At 36.9% G+C, this 18,618-nt stretch overlaps 1 non-coding gene and 1 pseudogene across 1 annotated transcript; both read left to right on the forward strand.

Annotated features, from left to right (window-relative positions):
- LOC110281513 (cysteine-rich receptor-like protein kinase 2) overlaps positions 1–5,554 on the forward strand; it is a 15,605-nt pseudogene extending 10,051 nt beyond the window's left edge.
- Positions 5,555–11,309: 5,755 nt separating this feature from the next.
- LOC127747870 (small nucleolar RNA R71) lies at positions 11,310–11,417 on the forward strand. The gene has a single exon (XR_008009817.1). It is a non-coding gene; the product is annotated as a small nucleolar RNA R71 (small nucleolar RNA).
- Positions 11,418–18,618: the final 7,201 nt, after the last annotated feature.

Genomic DNA, 18,618 nt, shown 5'->3' on the forward strand with positions numbered 1-18,618 from the left:
TCACCTTCTCCTAGAAATGCATATTTCAGGGATGGTGGTAATGGTTTGAGCTCGGGTTTGGGAGGTTTCTCCTCTTCCTGAGGGATTTTCAGAGGTTCTATCATTCTCTTTGATTCCTCCAGATCAGGCTGAACATCTTTAAAGATATCCTCTAGCTCTGATTCGAGGCTCTCAGTCATATTGACCTCTTTTACCAGAGAGTCAATAATATCAACACTCATGTAGTCATTTGGGGTGTCTGGATGCTGCATAGCTTTGACAACATTCAACTTAAACTCCTCCTCATTGACTCTCAGGGTTACTTCCCCTTTTTGGACATCAATAAGGGTTCGGCCAGTTGCTAGGAAAGGTCTTCCTAGAATGAGAGTTGCACTCTTGTGCTCCTCCATTTCCAGCACCACAAATTTAGTAGGAAAGGCAAATGGCCCAACCTTGACAATCATGTCTTCAATCACGCCTAATGGGTATTTAATGGAGCCATTAGTAAGTTGGAGACATATCCGGGTTGGTTTGACTTCTTCAGTCAAACCAAGCTTTGTGATAATAGATGCAGGTATTAGGTTGATACTTGCCCCAAGATCACATAGAGCTTGCTTGGTACAAGTACCCTCTAATGTGCATGGTATCATTAAGCTTCCGGGATCTTTAAGCTTCTCAGGTAAGATTTTTAGAATGACTGCACTGCATTCTTCAGTGAGGTAAACCTTTTCAGTTTCCCTCCAATCCTTCTTATGACTTAAGATCTCTTTCATGAACTTAGCATAAGAGGGTATTTGCTCAAGTGCCTCTGCAAACGGATTCTTTATTTCAAGAGTCCTGAGATAGTCTACAAAGAGGAAAAATTGCTTATCCTGTTCCGCTTGGCGGAGTTTCTAAGGATAAGGCATTTTGGCTTTGTATTCCTCAACCTTAGTTGCTGCAGGTTTATTGCCTACAGATGTAGGTTGAGAAGCCTTTTTAGAAAGGTTATTATCAGCACTTGTATGTGTCTGATCCCCCACTGGCATTTGAATGCCAGGGGTGGAAGCTGGAGTGGCATTAGACGCCAACTCCTCACCTGTTTCTGGCATCTGAACGCCAGAACTATGCTTCCTTTGGGCGTTCAACACCAATTCCTTGCTTGTTTCTGGTGTTGAACGCCAGGACTGGACATGGTTTGGGCGTTCAGCGCCAGCTTCCCACCCATTTTTTGGCGTTTGAACGCCAGAATTATTCCTCTCTGGGCTCTTAATGTCCTCAGAAGGATTTTGGGTAGTTTGCTCATTTCTTGGCTTCCTACTATCTTGAAATGATGTTTTTAATGTTTTCCCACTTCTTAATTGAACTGCTTGGCACTCTTCTGTTATTTGTTTTGATAGTTGATGTTCTGTTTACTTCAACTGCACTTCCATATTCATATTAGCCATTCTTGTTTCTTGTAATATCTCCTTGAATTCGGCTAACTGTTTTGTTAGAAAGTCTAATTGCTGATTGAATTCCATAGCTTATTCTGCAGGACTGAGTTTGGCAGTCACTGTTTTAGTTTCTTCTTTCATGGAAGATTCATTGCTTAGGTACAGATGCTAATTTCTGGCAACTGTATCAATAAGCTCTTGAGCTTCTTCAATTGTTTTTCTCATATGTATAGATCCACCAGCTGAGTGGTCTAGAGAAATCTGAGCTCTCTCTGTAAGCCCAAAATAGAAGATGTCTAACTACACCCACTCTGAAAACATTTCAGAGGGACATTTTCTTAGCATCTCTCTGTATCTCTCCCAAGCATCATAAAGAGATTTATTATCTCCTTGTTTGAAGCCTTGGATACTCAGCCTTAGCTGTGTCATCTGTTTTGGAGGAAAATAGTGATTCAGGAATTTTTCTGACAGCTATTTCCATGTCTTTATGCTGTCCTTAGGTTGGTTATTTAACCACCTCTTAGCTTGACCTTTTACAGCGAATGGAAACAGTAATAATTTGTAGACATCCTGATCTACTTCCTTATCATGTACTGTGTCAACAATTTGTAAAAATTGTGCCATAAACTCTGTAGGTTCTTCCTGTGGAAGACCGGAATACTGGCAACTTTGCTGCACCATGATAATGAGCTAAGGATTCAACTCAAAGTTACTGACTCCGATGGAGGGTATACAGATACTACTCCCATACAAATCAGTAGTGGGGTTAGCATATGACCTCAGAGTCCTTCTGGACTGTTCATTTCCACCTAGGTCCATGTTGGATTAAGGAGGTAATGTGGATTTAATTTTTTTTTAAAGGTAATTTTCGAAATAAAATAAAATAAAAGAAAAACTAAAATAAGAAATAAAAATAAAAATTTTTTTTTAAAGAATTATTTTAAAAATTTAAAAAAAATGAGGAGAGAAAAAGTGGTTAGGATATCTTGAAAAAGATATGATTTTAAAAGATAAATATGATAGGAAAAAGATTTAATTGAAAATTGAAAAGATATAAAAGATATTTGAAAAAGATATTGTGAAGATTTGAAAAAGATATTTATGAGTTGAAAAGATTTTAAGAAGGAAAAGATATAGATTTGTTTTGAAAAAGATATAAATTTTTTTTAAATCTTAAAAGGATAAGATTTGAAAAATTTTAAAATTGAAATCTGAATTTTTATAAAAAAAATTCGAAAATATGGCTTAAAAATAGTTAGAAAAGATATTTTTTGAATTTTGAATTTTATGATGAAAGATAAAAACACACAAAAGACACAAGACTTAAAATTTTTAGATCTAATGCTCTTTGTTTTCGAAAATTTTGGAGAGAAAACACCAAGGAACACCAAACTTAAAAATTTTAAGATCAAAACACAAAGAAGACTCAAGAACACCTTGAAGATTCACAAGAACACCAAGAATAAAAGAAAGAACACCAAACTTAAAATTTTTGTAAAAACTAAAATAAATTTTCGAAAATTAAAGAAAAATTAACAAGAAAACACCAAACTTAAAGTTTGGCACAAGATTTAATCAAAGAAAAATTTATTTTTGAAAAAGTTTTAAAAAGATAATACCCAATTGCCAAGAACATAAGCCAACGCTCTAGCCAACTGATTTATAAATGTAACGTGTTTTAAAGAGGTATAAAAATATGTTAATAAATTTTTTGAAAATTAAAATTTTGAAAAATGCACAAGGAAAACATGAAAACACACAGAACAAGACACTAAACTTACGAAAAAAAATTAAAATTTGATAAAGAAAAATAATTCTTTTTGAAAAATTTTTGAAACGGGAATAAAGGACTCAGAATTTAATGACTCTATAGCAACAAAAATAAATTATTCCTAATCTAAGCAACAAAATAAACCTTTAGTTGTTCAAACTCAAACAATCCCCGGCAACGGCACCAAAAACTTGATGCACGAAATTTTAATCCCAATATCAAAATCAAGATTTCTTATGATCTCGTACCACTAACCAGCAAGTGCATTGGGTCGTCCAAGTAATACATTATGTGAGTAAGGGTCGATCCCACAGAGATTATTGGTTTGAAGCAAGCTATGTTTATTTTATTATTCTTAGTCAGGATATCAATTAAAATTATCAGTTTGAATTAGTAGAAAAATAAAAGAGCGTGAAAAAAAAATTACTTGTTGTGCAGTAATGGAGAATATGCTGGGGTTTTGGAGATGCTTTGTCCTCTGAATTCCTACAATGTAATATTCAACTCAATAGCATAATGCAAGGTTCCTTCCATGGCAAGCTCTATGTAGGAAGTCGCCGTTGTCAATGGCTACTTCCTATCCTCTCAGTGAAAATGGTCCAAATGCTCTGTCACAGCACGGCTAATCAGCTGTTAGTTCTTGATCATGTCGGAATAGAATCCATTGATTTTTTTGCGTTTGTCATCACGCCCAACACTTGCGAGTTTGAAGTTCGTCACAGTCATCCAATCCCAGAATCCTACTCGAAATACCACAGACAAGGTTTAGACTTTCCGGATTCTCATGAATGCCGCCATCGATCTGGCTTATACCATGAAGATTCTGGTTAAGGAATCTAAGAGATACTCTTTCAATCTTATGTAGAACGGAGGTGGTTGTCAGACACACATTCATGGATTGAGGAAGGTGATAAGTGTCATGGATCACCACCTTCTCCACAGTTAAGCGCGAATGAACATCTTAGATAGGAACACGCATGTTTGAATGAAAAAATATAAACAATTGCATTAATTCATCGAGACGCTGCAGAGCTCCTCACCCCCAACAATGGAGTTTAGAGACTCATGCCGTCAAAGAGTATATAATTCAGATCTAAAAATGTCATGAGGTACAAAATAAATCTCTAAAAGTTGTTTAAATACTAAACTAGTAACCTAGGTTTACAGAGAATGAGTAAACTAAGATAATTGGTGCAGAAATCCACTTATGGGGCCCACTTGGTGTGTGCTGGGGCTGAGACTAAAGCTTCTCACGTGCCTGGGCTATTTTTGGAGTTGAACGCTAGGTTGTAATGTGTTTTTGGCGTTGAACTCCAACTTGTAACCTGTTTCTGGCGCTGGACGCCAGACTGCAACATGGAACTGGCGTTGAACGCCAGTTTACGTCATCTATCTTCGCGCAAAGTATGGACTATTATATTTTGCTGGAAAGCCCTGGATATCTACTTTCAAACCCAATTGAGAGCGCGCAAATTGGACACTTGTAGCTCCAAAAAATCCATTCCGAGTGCAAGGAGGTCAGAATCCAACAGCATCAGCAGTCCTTTTTTCAGCCTAAATCAGATTTTTGCCCAGCTCCCTCAATTTCAGACAGAAAAATACACAAACTCATAGTAAAGTCCAGAAATGTGATTTTTGCTTAAAAACTAATAAAATTCTATTAAAAACTAATTAAAACATACTAAAATCTACATGAAATTATCCCAAAAAGCGTATAAAATATCGGCTCATCACATATCTGAAAGGGTAAACTACAGTAAATGCTATAGTTTAGTTTCAGTGAATGTTAAGTGTAATTTAACCTATTGAGAACATTGTGAAATACTCGTTTTCTTAAGTGGTGCTGCAGGGGTTACATGGCTCTAGAGTACCTAACTCATGGTCAGTTAACAGAAAAGGTAGATGTATATAGTTTTGGAGTGTTAGTCTTAGAAATTGTTTCTGCGAGACAGAATAACAGAAGCAAATCAACAAAATACTCAGACAGTATAGTTATACTGGTAACTATTTTCTAGAATGTCTAATGAGCCAAGACTACATGTGCATAATGAACTAACTTTTATTCTAATTTAATATCTTGTAATAAAATCAAACATGGAGGCGTTTCCAATCAGGGATAGCAGAAGAGCTATTTGATCCAAATCTAGTTTCAGATAACAACAATGTTAATAAGAAAGATGATATTTTAAGAGTGGTGCACATAGGACTCCTATGCACACAAGAGAACCCTTCCTTGAGGCCAACCATGTCAAGGGCACTACAAATGCTAACAAAGAAGGAAGAGAATCTTGCACATCCCTCTAATCAACCCTTCAAAGATGAGAACACAATGGATCTTAGAAGAATTGAACAACTAACATCCAGTTTGTGCTCATGTATTTCCTTGTAAACCAATGTTTCTTGGGGATTATACTCTCTATATTTAGTTTAATTCTAGACTAGGTTTATGTTTATATTTAGGCTGATTCTGACAGTGGTTAGCAATAAGAGTGATGCACGAAATTGTGATCACACTTTTCACAACTCCGCACAACTAACCAGCAAGTGCACTGGGTCGTCCAAGTAATACCTTACGTAAGTAAGGGTCGATCCCACGGAGATTGATGGCTAGAAGCAAGCTATGGTCATCCTGTAAATCTCAGTCAGGCGGATTCAAATGGTTATGAGATTTTGATAATTAAAAGATAAATAAAACATAAAATAAAATAAAGATACTTATGTAATTCATTGGTGGGAATTTCAGATAAGCGTTTGGAGATGCTTTGTTGCTCTTGAACCTCTGCTTTCATATTGCTTCCATCCAATCATGCGCACCCCCTTCCATGGCAAGCTGTAAGTTGGTGGATCACCGTTGTCAATGGCAACCATCCATCCTCTCAGTGAAAATGGTCCGGCTACGGTTCTCACCGCATGGCTAATCATCTGTCGGTTCTCACTTGTGTCGGAAAAAGATCCACTGATCCTTTTGCACACTGTCACTGCGGCCAACAGTCGCGAATTTGAAGCTCGTCACAGTCATCCCCTCCCAGATCCTACTCGAAATACCACAAACAAGGTTTAGACTTTTCGAATCTCAGGAATACTACCAATTGTTTCTAGCCTATACCACGAAGGTTCTAATCTCACTGATTTGAATGCTCTGTTGTTAGGAGATGCTAGTCAAACGCATGGATCAGAGACCTAAGAGAATATACTCCAGCTAGTGTCCAAGGACTACGTTGAACATCATGTAGACTATTTGTGGTTGTCAGGCACGCGGATCTTGTCTAAGCGAGTACTGAAGATAGTGGGTGATTGTCACGGATCACCCCTTCAGTCTGACTAAACTGATTAAGTACAAAAGTATATCTTGGAGAAGAAGTAGGCTTGAATTGAAAGAAAAATAATAGTACTTGCATTAATTCATGAGGAACAGCAGAGCTCCTCACCTTAATCTATGAGGTGTAGAAACTCCACCGTTGAAAATACATAAGAACAAAAGGTCTAGGTATGGTCAAATGGCCAGCCTCCCAAATGGCATAAGAATTCGAAAACAGGGGAAGAAGACTCCATTACAATAGTAAAAAGTGCAATTTATCCTAATCTAGTTACTAGGGTTTACAAAAAATAGGTAGATAGTGCAGAAATCTACTTCCGAGGACCACTTGGTGTGTGTTTGGGCTGAGTTTTGAAGCTTTCACGTGCATAGGCCATCCTTGGAGTTAAACGCCAGCTTGGGTGCCAGTTTGGGCGTTTAACTCCAGCTTTAGTGCCAGTTCTGGCGTTTTACACCAGAAAAGGGTCTCTGGTGGTCGTTTGGACGCCAGTTTGTGCCATTAAGTCTCAGAAAAAGTATGGACTATTATACGTTGCTGGAAAGTCCAAGATGTCTACTTTCCAACACAATTGAGAGCGTGCCAGTTGGGCTTCTGTAGCTCCAGAAAATCCACTCCGAGTATAGGGAGGTCAGAATCCAACAGCATATGCAGTTCTTTCTCAGCCTCTGAATCAGATTTTTGCTCAGGTCCCTCAATTTCAGCCAAAAAATACCTGAAATCACAGAAAAACACACAAAATCAAAGTAAAGTCTATAAATGTGAATTTTGCATAGAAACTAACAAAAATATACTAAAAAGTAACTAAAACATACTAGAAACTACCTAAAAATAATGCCAAAAAGCGTATAAATTATCTGCTCATCACAACACCAAACTTAAATTGTTGCTTGTCCCCAAGCAACTGAAAACAAAATAGGATAAAAAGAAGATAATATGAAATACATCCCAAAATATCAATGAAGCTTAGTTCTAATTAGATGAGCGGGACTTGTAACTTTTTGCTTCTAAACAGTTTTGGCATCTCACTTTATCCTTTGAAATTCAAAATGATTGGCATCTATAGGAACTCAGAATTAAGATAGTGTTATTGATTCTCCTATTCCAGTATGTTGATTTTTGAACAGAGATACTTATGAGTCTTGGCCGTAACCCTAAGCATCTTGTTTTCTAGTATTACCACCGGATACATAAATGCCACAGACACATAACTGGGTGAACCTTTTCAGATTGTGACTCAGCTTTGCTAGAGTCCCCAGTTAGAGGTGTCCAGAGTTCTTAAGCACACTCTTTTGCTTTGGATCACGACTTTAACCACTCAATCCGAAGCTTTTCACTTGGACCTTCATGACACAAGCACATGGTCAGGGACAGCTTAATTTAGCTGCTTAGGCCAGGATTTTATTCCTTTAGGCCCTCCTATCCACTGATGCTCAAAGCCTTGGATCCTCTTTACCCTTGCCTTTTGGTTTATAGGGCTATTGGCTTTTTCTGCTTGCTTTTTCTTTTTCTTTCTTTTTTTCTTTATTTTTTGCTTTTTTTCGTAAGCTTTGTGTTTTTCACTGCTTTTTCTTGCTTCAAGAATCAATTTTATGATTTTTTAGATCATCAATAACATTTTTCCTTTTTCATTATTCTTTCAAGAGCCAACAATTTTAACATTCATAAACTTCACTATAAAAAATATGCACTGTTGAAGCATTCATTCAGAAAACAAAAAGTATTGCCACCACATCAAAATAATTAAACTAATTTCAAGATAGAATTCGAAATTCATGTACTTCTTGTTCTTTTGCAATTATAAACATTTTTCATTTAAGAAAGGTGAAGAATTCATGGGACATTCATAAATTCAAAGCATAGACACTAGACACTAATGATCATGTAATAAAGACACAAACATAGACAAAACATAAAGCATAAAAAACCAAAAAATAGAAAAATAAGAACAAGGAAATTAAAGAACAGGTCCACCTTAGTGACGGCGGCTTATTCTTCCTCAATGTCTCTTCCTTGCCTTTGTTGCTCTTCCCTCATGGCTCTTTGGTCCTCTCTAATTTCATGGAGGATAATGGAGTGCTCATGGTGCTCCATCCTTAGTTGCTCCATGTTGGAAATCAAATCCCCTAAGGAGGTGTTGAGTTGTTCCCAATAGTTATGTGGAGGAAAATGCATCCCTTGAGGCATCTCAGGGATTTCTTGATGAGGGACTTCCTCATGCTCTTGTTGAGGTCCATGAGTGGGCTCTCTTGTTTGCTCCATCCTCTTTCTAGTGATGGGCTTTTGAGATGAATCTCTCCATCTCCCATGACTCAGAGTTGGAAGCAACTGCCTTCCCTTTCCTCTTCCTAGAGGTTTCTCCGGCCTTAGGTGCCATTAATGGTTATGGAAAAATAAAAAGCAGAGCTTTTTCCACACCAAACTTAAAAGGTTTGCTCGTCCTCGAGCAAAAGAAGAAAGAAAGGATTATAGGAAGAAGAGATGGAGGAGATGGAGGTGTGTGAATGGTTCGGCCAAGGGGGTTATGAAGTGTTTGTGATGTGTGAAAGTGGAGGAGTAAGGAGGGGTATTTATAGGGTAAGGGTGAGAGGGAATCCGTGTGAGATGGGGTAGGGTTGGGAGGGAAATGTTTTGAATTTGAATGGTGAGGTAGGTGGGGTTTATTTTAGAAAATAGTGGATGGATGTGAGTGGTGGAAAGATTATGGGAAAGGCGTGAAGAAGGGAGAGACTGAGTTGGGGTAGGTAGGGATCTTGTGGGTCCACAGATCCTGAGGTGTCAAGGATTTCTCATCCCTGCACCTTTCTGGTGTTTAAATGCCCATTGTGTGCCATTTCTGGCGTTAAACGCCAGGCTGATGCCTATTTCTGGCATTAAACGCTAGTCTAGCTGCCAATTCTGGCGTTTAACGCCTAGAATGCTGCCATTTTGGGCGTTAAACGCCCATTTTGCTATCCTTACTGGCGTTTAAATGCCAATAAGCTCGTCCTCCAAGGTGTGCTATTTTTGATGCTATTTTTTATTCTTGCTTTAATTCTGCAGTTATTTTTGTGACTCCACATGATCGTCAAACTAAAGAAAACATAAACTAATAATGGAAAAGTAATTAACATAGATAATTAAAAATTGGGTTGCCTCCCAACAAGCGCTTCTTTAATGTCAATAGCTTGACAGGAAGCTCTTACAGAGCTTTACAGATGCTCAGAGCATGATTGTGGCCTCCCAACACCAAACTTAGATTTTGAATGTAGGGCTCTGCTTGACTCTGTATGGAGAGAATTAGATGAAGCTTTTCATGATTCTTCTCTATGTTTACAGAAGAAAATCCTTGAGCGTTAAACACAAGGTAGTCCTTATTCAATTGAAGGACTAGCTCTCCTCTGTCCACATCAATCACAGCTCTTACTGTGGCTAGGAAAGGTCTTCCAATGATGATAGATTCATCCTCATCCTTCCCAGTGTCTAGGATTATGAAGTCAGCAGGGATGTAAAGGCCTTCAACCTTCACTAAGACATCCTCTACAAGTCCATAAGCCTATTTCATTGATTTGTCTGCCATCTCTAGTGAGATTCTTGCAGCTTGTATCAAAAATCCATAGTTTCTCCATTACAGAGAGTGGCATGATGAGGTTGATACTTGACCACAGGTCACACAAAGCCTTTTCAAAGGTCATGGTGACTATGGTGCAAGATATTAAGAACTTTCTGGGATCCAGTTTCTTTTGAGGCAATGTCTGCTGAATCCATGTATTCAGTTCATTGATGAGCAATGGAGGTTCATCCTCCCAAGTCTCATTACCAAATAACATGGCATTCAGCTTCATGATTGCTCCTAGATACTGAGCACTTTGCTCTTCAACAATATCTTCGTTCTCTTCAAGATGAAGAATACTTATCAGAGCTCATGAATGACAATAGTAAGTGCAGTAGAATCTCTATGGTTTCTGTGTGAGCCTCAGATTCCGTTGGTTCCTCAATAGGGAACTCCTTATTGGTCAGTGGATGTCCCTTCAGGTCTTCCTCACTGGGAATCAATGTCTTTTCACTCTCTCCAGGTTCGGCCATTTTGGTTATAGTTATGGCGTTGCACTCTCTCTTTAGATTCTCTTCTGTATTGTTTGGGAGAGTACTAGGAGATGTTTCAGTAACTCTTTTACTCAGCTGACCCACTTGTGCCTCCAAATTTCTGATGGAGGACCTTGTTTCATTCATGAAACTGAGATTGGTTTTAGATAGATCAGATACTATGTTTGCTAAGCCACAGAGGCTCTGCTCATAATTCTCTGTCTGTTGCTGAGAAGACGATGGAAAAGGTTTGCTATTGCCAAACTTATATCTCCCACCATTATTGTTGTTGAAGCCTTGTTGAGGCTTCTGTTGATCCTTCCATGAGAAATTTGGATGATTCCTCCATGAAGAATTATAGGTGTTTCAATAGGATTCTCCCATGTAATTCACCTCTTCCATTGCAAGATTCTCAGGGTCATAAGCTTCTCCTTCTGAGGAGGCTTCTTTAGCACTGCTGGATGCAGCTTGTAATCTAGTCAGATTCTGAGAAATCAAATTAACTTGCTAAGTCAATATTTTATTCTGAGCCAATATGGCATTCAGAGTATCAATCTCAAGAACTCCTTTCTTTTGAGTCATCCCATTATTCACAGGGTTTCTTTCAGAAGTGTACATGAACTGGTTATTTGCATCCATCTCAATGAGTTCTTGGGCTTCTACAGGGGTTTTCAGATGAAGAGATCCAGCAGCAGAATGGTCCAATGACATTTTGGACAATTCAAACAGACCATCATAGAATATGCATATGATGCTCCATTTCGGAAGCATGTCAGAAGGACACTTTTTGGTTAATTGCTTGTATCTTTCCCAAGCTTCATAGAGGGATTCACCTTCCTTCTGTTTGAAGGTTTGGACGTCCACTCTAAGCTTGCTCAGCTTTTGAGGTGGAAAGAATTTGGTCAAGAAAGCATTGACCAACTTGTCCCAAGAGTTCAGGCTTTCTCTAGGTTGTGAGTCCAACTATATCCTAGCTCTGTCTCTTACAGCAAAGGGGAAAAGCATAAGTCTATAGACCTCGGGATCAACCCCATTGGTCTTGACAGTATCACAGATCTGCAAGAATTCAGCTAAGAACTAATGAGGATCTTCCGATGGAAGTCCATGAAACTTGCAATTCTGCTGCATTAGAGAAACTAATTGAGGCTTAAGCTCAAAGTTGTTTGCTTCAATGGCAGGAATTGAGATGCTTCTTCCATAGAAGTTGGAAGTTGGTGCAGTATAGTCACCAAGCATCTTCCTTGCATCTCTAGCATTGTTGTTGGGTTCGGCTGCCATGTCTGCTTCTTTTTCAAAATTCTCTGTAAGGTCCTCTCCGGAGTGTTGTGCTTTAGCTTCTCTTAGCTTCTTCTTCAAAGTCGTTTCAGGTTCAGGATCAGCTTCAACAAGAATGTTTTTATCCCTGTTTCTACTCATATGAAAAAGAAGATAACAAAAGGGAGTAGTGGAATCCTCTAGTTACAGTATAGAGATTCCTTGATGTGTCAGAAGAAAAGAAGAAAAGAGGGATGAGATAGAGAGAGAATAAGAAGAATTCAAACACAGAGGGAGAGAGAGGGTTCGAATTATAAGTAGAAGATAAGTGTTACCAAATAAATAGAAAGAGATGAGAGAGAGTATTCGAAAATTAAAACTAAAAAGATTAAAAAAAGATTTAAAAAAAAGATTTTTAATTAACTAATTGTTTTAGTTTTAATTAAAAAGATTTTTGAAAAAGTGGTTAGTGATTTTCGAAAATTGGAAGTGGAAAAGTGGTTAGGTTGTTTTGAAAAAGATAAGAGATAGTAATTAGTTGTAAAAGATTTGAAAATAATTTTGAAAAGATAAGAAGTTAGAAAAAAGATTTTGAAATCAAAATAAAAAAAGGATATGATTTAAAAAGATTTGATTTTAAAAAGATATGATTGAAAAGATATGATTGTAAAAAATTTGATTTTTAAAATGATATGATTGAAAAAGATTTGATTTTTAAAAAGTGATGACTTGACTAACAAGAAATTAAAAGATATGATTCTAAATTTAAAGATTGATCATTTCTTAACAAGAAAGTAACAAACTTGCAATTTTTTTAATCAAACATTAATTATTAGCAAGGATTTTTGAAAATATGAGATAAGATTAAGAAAAAGATTTTTGAAAAATTAGTTTGAAAATTTTCAAAAACATTAAAAGAAAAATGAAAAATGAATGTTTAAAATATGGTTGATGCAAAAAGTTATGAATTAAAATATGAAAAATTGAAAAAAATCGAATTGGAAACAAAATTACCTCCCTTGTGTCATCCTGGCGTTAAACTCCCAGAATGATATCCATTCTGGCGTTTAACGCCCATGTGGCTGCCTCTTTGGATGTTTAACGCCCAGCCAAATACCCTGGCTGGCGTTAAACGCCAGGAATCCTTCCTTACTGGGCGTTTTTCCAAACACCCAGAACCCTGCCCATTCTGGCGTTAAACGCCCAGAATGCTGCCCATTATGGCGTTTAACACCCAGAATGATAGCTTTACTGGTGTTAAACGCCCAGAATGATAGCCATTCAGGTGTTTAACGCCCAAAGTGCCTCTTTACTGGCGTTTTATTGCCAATGAGCTCTGTTTCTCTGTGATTCTTCTGCTTTATGTTCTGAATCTTCATTTCTCTGTATTATTTAGTTGAAAAGATATATTTTTTTTATTTTTTTATTTTTAATGAAGAGAGAGAAAAACAACAAAATGAAATAAAACATAAAAATGCAAGATCAAAATAAAGTAATGCACGCAAGGACACTTTGAATGTCAAGATGAACACCAAGAACACTTTGAAGATAATGATGAACATCAAGGACATATTTTTGAAAATTTTTAAGAAAAGAAAGACATGCAAGACACCAAACTTAGAAATTTTGAATGTTCAAACACTATGATTTTGAAAATGCATATGAAAAACAACATAAAACACAAAACAGGAAAATCATAAGATCAGACAAAGGAAATCATAAAGAACCACTCGAAGATCACAGAAGAACACAATGCATGAATTTTTTTTGAAAACTTAGGAAAATTAAAAACATGCAATTGACACCAAACTTAGGATTTGACACTAGACTCAAACAGGAAACACAAAATATTTTTCTTTTATTTTTTTATTTTTTTTGTATTTTTCAAAAATGAAAACAAAAAGCTTAAACATAACATAAAATTACCCAATTTAAGCAACAAGATGAACCGTCAGTTGTCCAAACTTGAACAATCCCCGGCAACAGCGCCAAAAACTTGGTGCATGAAATTATGATTACACTTTTCACAACTCCGCACAACTAACCAGCAAGTGCATTGGGTCGTCCAAGTAATACGTTACGTGAGTAAGGGTCGATCCCACGGAGATTGACGGCTTGAAGCAAGCTATGGTCGTCCTGTAAATCTCAGTCAGGCGGATTCAAATGGTTATGAGATTTTGATAATTAAAAGAAAAATAAAACATAAAATAAAATAAATATACTTATGTAATTCATTGGTGGGAATTTCAGATAAGCGTTTGGAGATGCTTTGTTGCTCCTGAACCTCTGCTTTCCTATTGCTTCCATCCAATCATGCGCACTCCCTTCCATGGCAAGCTATAAGCTGGTGGATCACCGTTGTCAATGGCTACCATCTGTCTTCTCAGGGAAAATGGTCCAGCTACGATTCTCACCGTAGGGATAATCATCTATCAGTTCTCACTTGTGTCGGAATAAGATCCATTGATCCTTTTGCACACTGTCACTGCACCCAACAGTCGCGAGTTTGAAGCTCATCACAGTCATCCCCTCCCAGATCCTACTCGGAATACCACAAACAAGGTTTAGACTTTCCGGATCTCAGGAATGCTGCCAATTATTTCTAGTCTATACCACGAAGCTTCTATTCTCACTGATTTGAATGCTCTGTTGTCAGGAGATGCTAGTCAAATGCATTGATCAGAGACCCAAGAGAATATACTCCAGCTGGCGTCCAATGACTACGTTGAACATCATGTAGACCGCTTGTGGTTGACAGGCACGCAGATCTTGGCTAAGCGAGTATTGAAGATAGTGGGTGATTGTCACGGATCACCCCTTTAGTATGACTTAACTGAATTAAGTACGAGAGTATATCTTGGAAAAGAATTAGGCATGAATTGAAAGAAAAACAATAGTACTTGCATTAATTCATTAGGAACAGCAGAGCTCCTCACCTTAATCTATGAGGTGTAGAAACTCCACTGTTAAAAATACATAAGAACAAAAGGTCTAGGCATGGCCGAATGGCTAGCCTCCCAAATGGCATAAGAATTCGAAAACAGAGGAAGAAGACTCCAATACAATAGTAAAAAGTACTATTTATACTAAACTAGTTACTAGGGTTTTCAAAAAATGAGTAGATAGTGCAGAAATCCACTTTTGGGGCCCACTTGGTGTGTGTTTGGGATGAGCTTTGAAGCTTTCAGGTGCATAGGCCATCCTTGGAGTTAAATGCCAGCTTGAGTGCCAGTTTGGGCGTTTAACTCCAGCTTTAGTGCCAGTTCTGGCGTTTTATGCTAGAAAAGGGTCTCTGGTGGGCGTTTGGACGCTAGTTTGAGCCATCAAGTCTTGAGCAAAGTATGGACAATTATAGATTTCTGGAAAGCCCAAGATGTCTACTTTCCAACGCAATTAAGAGTGCACTAATTGGGCTTCTGTAGCTCCAGAAAATCTACTTTGAGTGCAGGGAGGTCAGAATCCAACAGCATATGCAGTCCTTTCTTAGCCTCTGAATCAGATTTTTGCTCAGGTCCCTCAATTTCAGCCAGAAAATACCTGAAATCACACAAAAATACACAAACTCATAGTAAAGTCTAGAAATGTGAATTTTTCATAAAAAAGAACAAAAATATACTAAAAAGTAACTAAAACATACTAGAAACTACCTAAAAACAATGCCAAAAAGCGTATAAATTATCCGCTCATCAAAGAGCAGATTATTTCATGCACCTTTAGTGTATGCTACAGTACAGATTTTACAAGTTTTCTTTTTTTCAATGGTATTTGTCTTGAATTATAGTTGATGTATCAATACACTTTGTTTATGTTTTGAATTATATTGACTAGCTTGTTTATAGTACTTTTCTTTTAGTTTGATAATACGATGAATTTGTTTATTTTTTATAATATTATAAATATTCGAATACAAATTAGATAAAAATTTGTATTAAATTTATATTTATTTTGTATGAAAACAAGTTTATTTTGCAATAGAAAAATCTAAAAAAATTATATTTTACCTTACTAACGGATTTACATATGGATTTTCTGTCTGTATTCAGAGTGTGGGATGATTTTCCAAGGTTCAAATTACATATGAAAAATCTGTCGAAAAATCTGTTGCCAATTACCGTTTGGAGAGCCTTCAGTCTGATTTATGGTTGATTTACAAATCTCTTCTGATGGGTCACATTGACATCCCTGACCATCTTTCAAAAGTTTGTGTTTTGGAGTATAATTTTCATATATCTTTTTTATGCTCTTGACATTTGATATTGCAGATGAGACTGAATATGTGTCATAAGTAACTTGATTTTCAAAATTGTTGAACTTATGAAAACACTAACACCAGAATGAAATTCCATAAGTCTTGCTCAGATTATTTTATTGATATTAATCATCCAAGTTATTCCAAGAATCCAAGTATATATCTCACTAAGTTCCTAGGATTTTGATTAAAAACATTCATGGCAGCATTCAAAAAAAGTACTCCTTATTGTGTTCAAAACATTTGAATTTATGTATAGTAAGCTGAAAATAATCAATTACCATGATTGTCTTGTTTAGATGAAGAGTTTAAACTAAAAATCATAGGTCTAATCACATTAAGAGAAGAGCTTATATCTTTCAAAGCTAGCCGTCTAGGAGCTCCTGATAGATAAGATTAAGGATACAAAGTGAATCTAAAAATATTTATAATATAATGTATCAAGACATTAAGTGGAAAAATAAACTATAAATATAATGCCAATTTGACCTTTGATTTAATACTATTTCGCACGCTGATGAGCGGATATTTTATACGCTTTTTGATGGTATTTTCATGTAATTTTTAGTGTGCTTTAGTTGCTTTTTAGTATATTTTTATTAGTTTTATGAAAAAATCACATTTCTGGACTTTACTATGAGTTTGTGTGTTTTTCTATAATTTCAGGTATTTTCTGGCTGAAATTGAGGGACCTGAGCAAAAATCTTATTCAGAGGCTGAAAAAGGACTGCAGATGCTGTTGGATTCTGATTCTCCTGCACGCGAAATGAATTTCATGGATCTACTGAAGCCCAATTTGCGCGCTCTCAATTGCGTTGGAAAGTAGACATCTTGGGATTTCCAACAATGTATAATAGTCCATACTTTGCCCGAGATTTGATAGTGCAAACTGGCGTTTAAACGCCAGCTTTTTACCCTTTTCTGGCGTTAAACGCTAGAACTGGCATAAAAGTTGGAGTTAAACGCCCAAACTGGCACTAAAGCTGGCGTTTAACTCCAGGAATAGCCTATGCACGTGAAAGCTTCAATCTCAGCCCAAACACACACCAAGTGGGCCCCGAAAGTGGATTTCTGCACCACCTATCTTAGTTTACTCATTTTCTGTAAACCTAGGTTACTAGTTTAGTATAAAAACTACTTTTAGAGATTCATTTGGTACCTCATGACATGTCATATCTAAATTTTGTATCTTCTACGGCATGAGTCTCTAAACACCATGGTTGTGGGTGAGGAGCTCTGCTGTGTCACGATGGATTAATGCAATTATTTCTGTTTCTATTCTAAGATATTCATTCGCACTTCAATATGATGAATGTGATGATCCGTGACACTCATCACCATTCTCAACTTATGAACGTGTGCCTGACAACCACCTCCGTTCTACCTTAGATTGAGTGTGTATCTCTTGGGTTCCTGGTTCACGAGTTTGATTGCCTCTCCTGACAATAGAGTGTTCAAATCTGTGAAACCAGAGTCTTCGTGGTATAAGCTTGAATCAATTGGCAGCACTCTTGAGATCCGAAAAGTCTAAACCTTGTCAGTGGTATTCCGAGTAGGATCTAGGAAGGGGTGACTGTGACAAGCTTCAAACTCACAAATGTTGGGCACATTGATAGTGTGCAAAAGGATTAATGGATCCTATTCCAGCACGAGTGAGAACCGACAGATGATTAGCCCTACGTAACCCGTAGTCGGACCATTTTCATTGAGAGGACGGATGGTACCCATTGACAACGGTGATCCACCAACATACAGCTTGTCATGGAAGGAGCCTTGCATGCATGAAGAAGACAATAGTAGGAAAGCAGAGATTCAGAAGACAGAGCATCTCCAAAACCTCAACCTGTTCCACATTACTTAATCACAAGTACTTTTTATTTCATGTTATTTATTCTTCATAAACAAAAATTATTTTTATCATTAATCTCCTGACTAAGAGTTACAAGATAACCATAGCTTGCTTCAAGCCGACAATCTCCGTGGGATCGACCCTTACTCACGTAAGGTATTACTTGGACGACCCAGTGCATTTGCTAGTTAGTTGTATTGGAGTTGTGCGACCACAAATCCATGCACCAAGTTTTTGGCGCCATTGCTGCGGATTGTTCGAGTTTGGACAACTAACGGTTCATCTTGTTTCTTAGATTAGGAATAATTTATTTTTGTTGGTTTAGAGTCACTAAATTGGAGTCTTTTGTTTGAGTCTAGTTTCATGTTTTAAGTTTAGTGTCCTATTTGTGTTTTTCCTTTTAATTTTCGAAAAACTTGTGTTTGATTTTCTAAAAATTCTAAGTTTGGTGTCTTTTGTTGCTTATTATCTTATACATTTTCGAATTATTAGTTCCAAGTACAAAAATTTTTAAGTTTGGTGTCCTTTGTGTTCTTATTTTCTTAAAAATTTTCAAATTTTCTTGGTGTCCATCTTGATCTTCAAAGTGTTCTTAGTGTTCATCTTGAAATTCAAAGTTTTCTTATTTGTTCCATTGTTTTAATCTAAAAATTCCAAGTTTGGTGTCATTTTGTTATTTTTCTCTCTCCACATTAAATTCAAAAAATTAAAAAATATCTTTT

Source organism: Arachis duranensis, chromosome 5, assembly GCF_000817695.3.
Source record: "Arachis duranensis cultivar V14167 chromosome 5, aradu.V14167.gnm2.J7QH, whole genome shotgun sequence".
In the NCBI taxonomy this organism is placed as follows: domain Eukaryota; kingdom Viridiplantae; phylum Streptophyta; class Magnoliopsida; order Fabales; family Fabaceae; genus Arachis; species Arachis duranensis.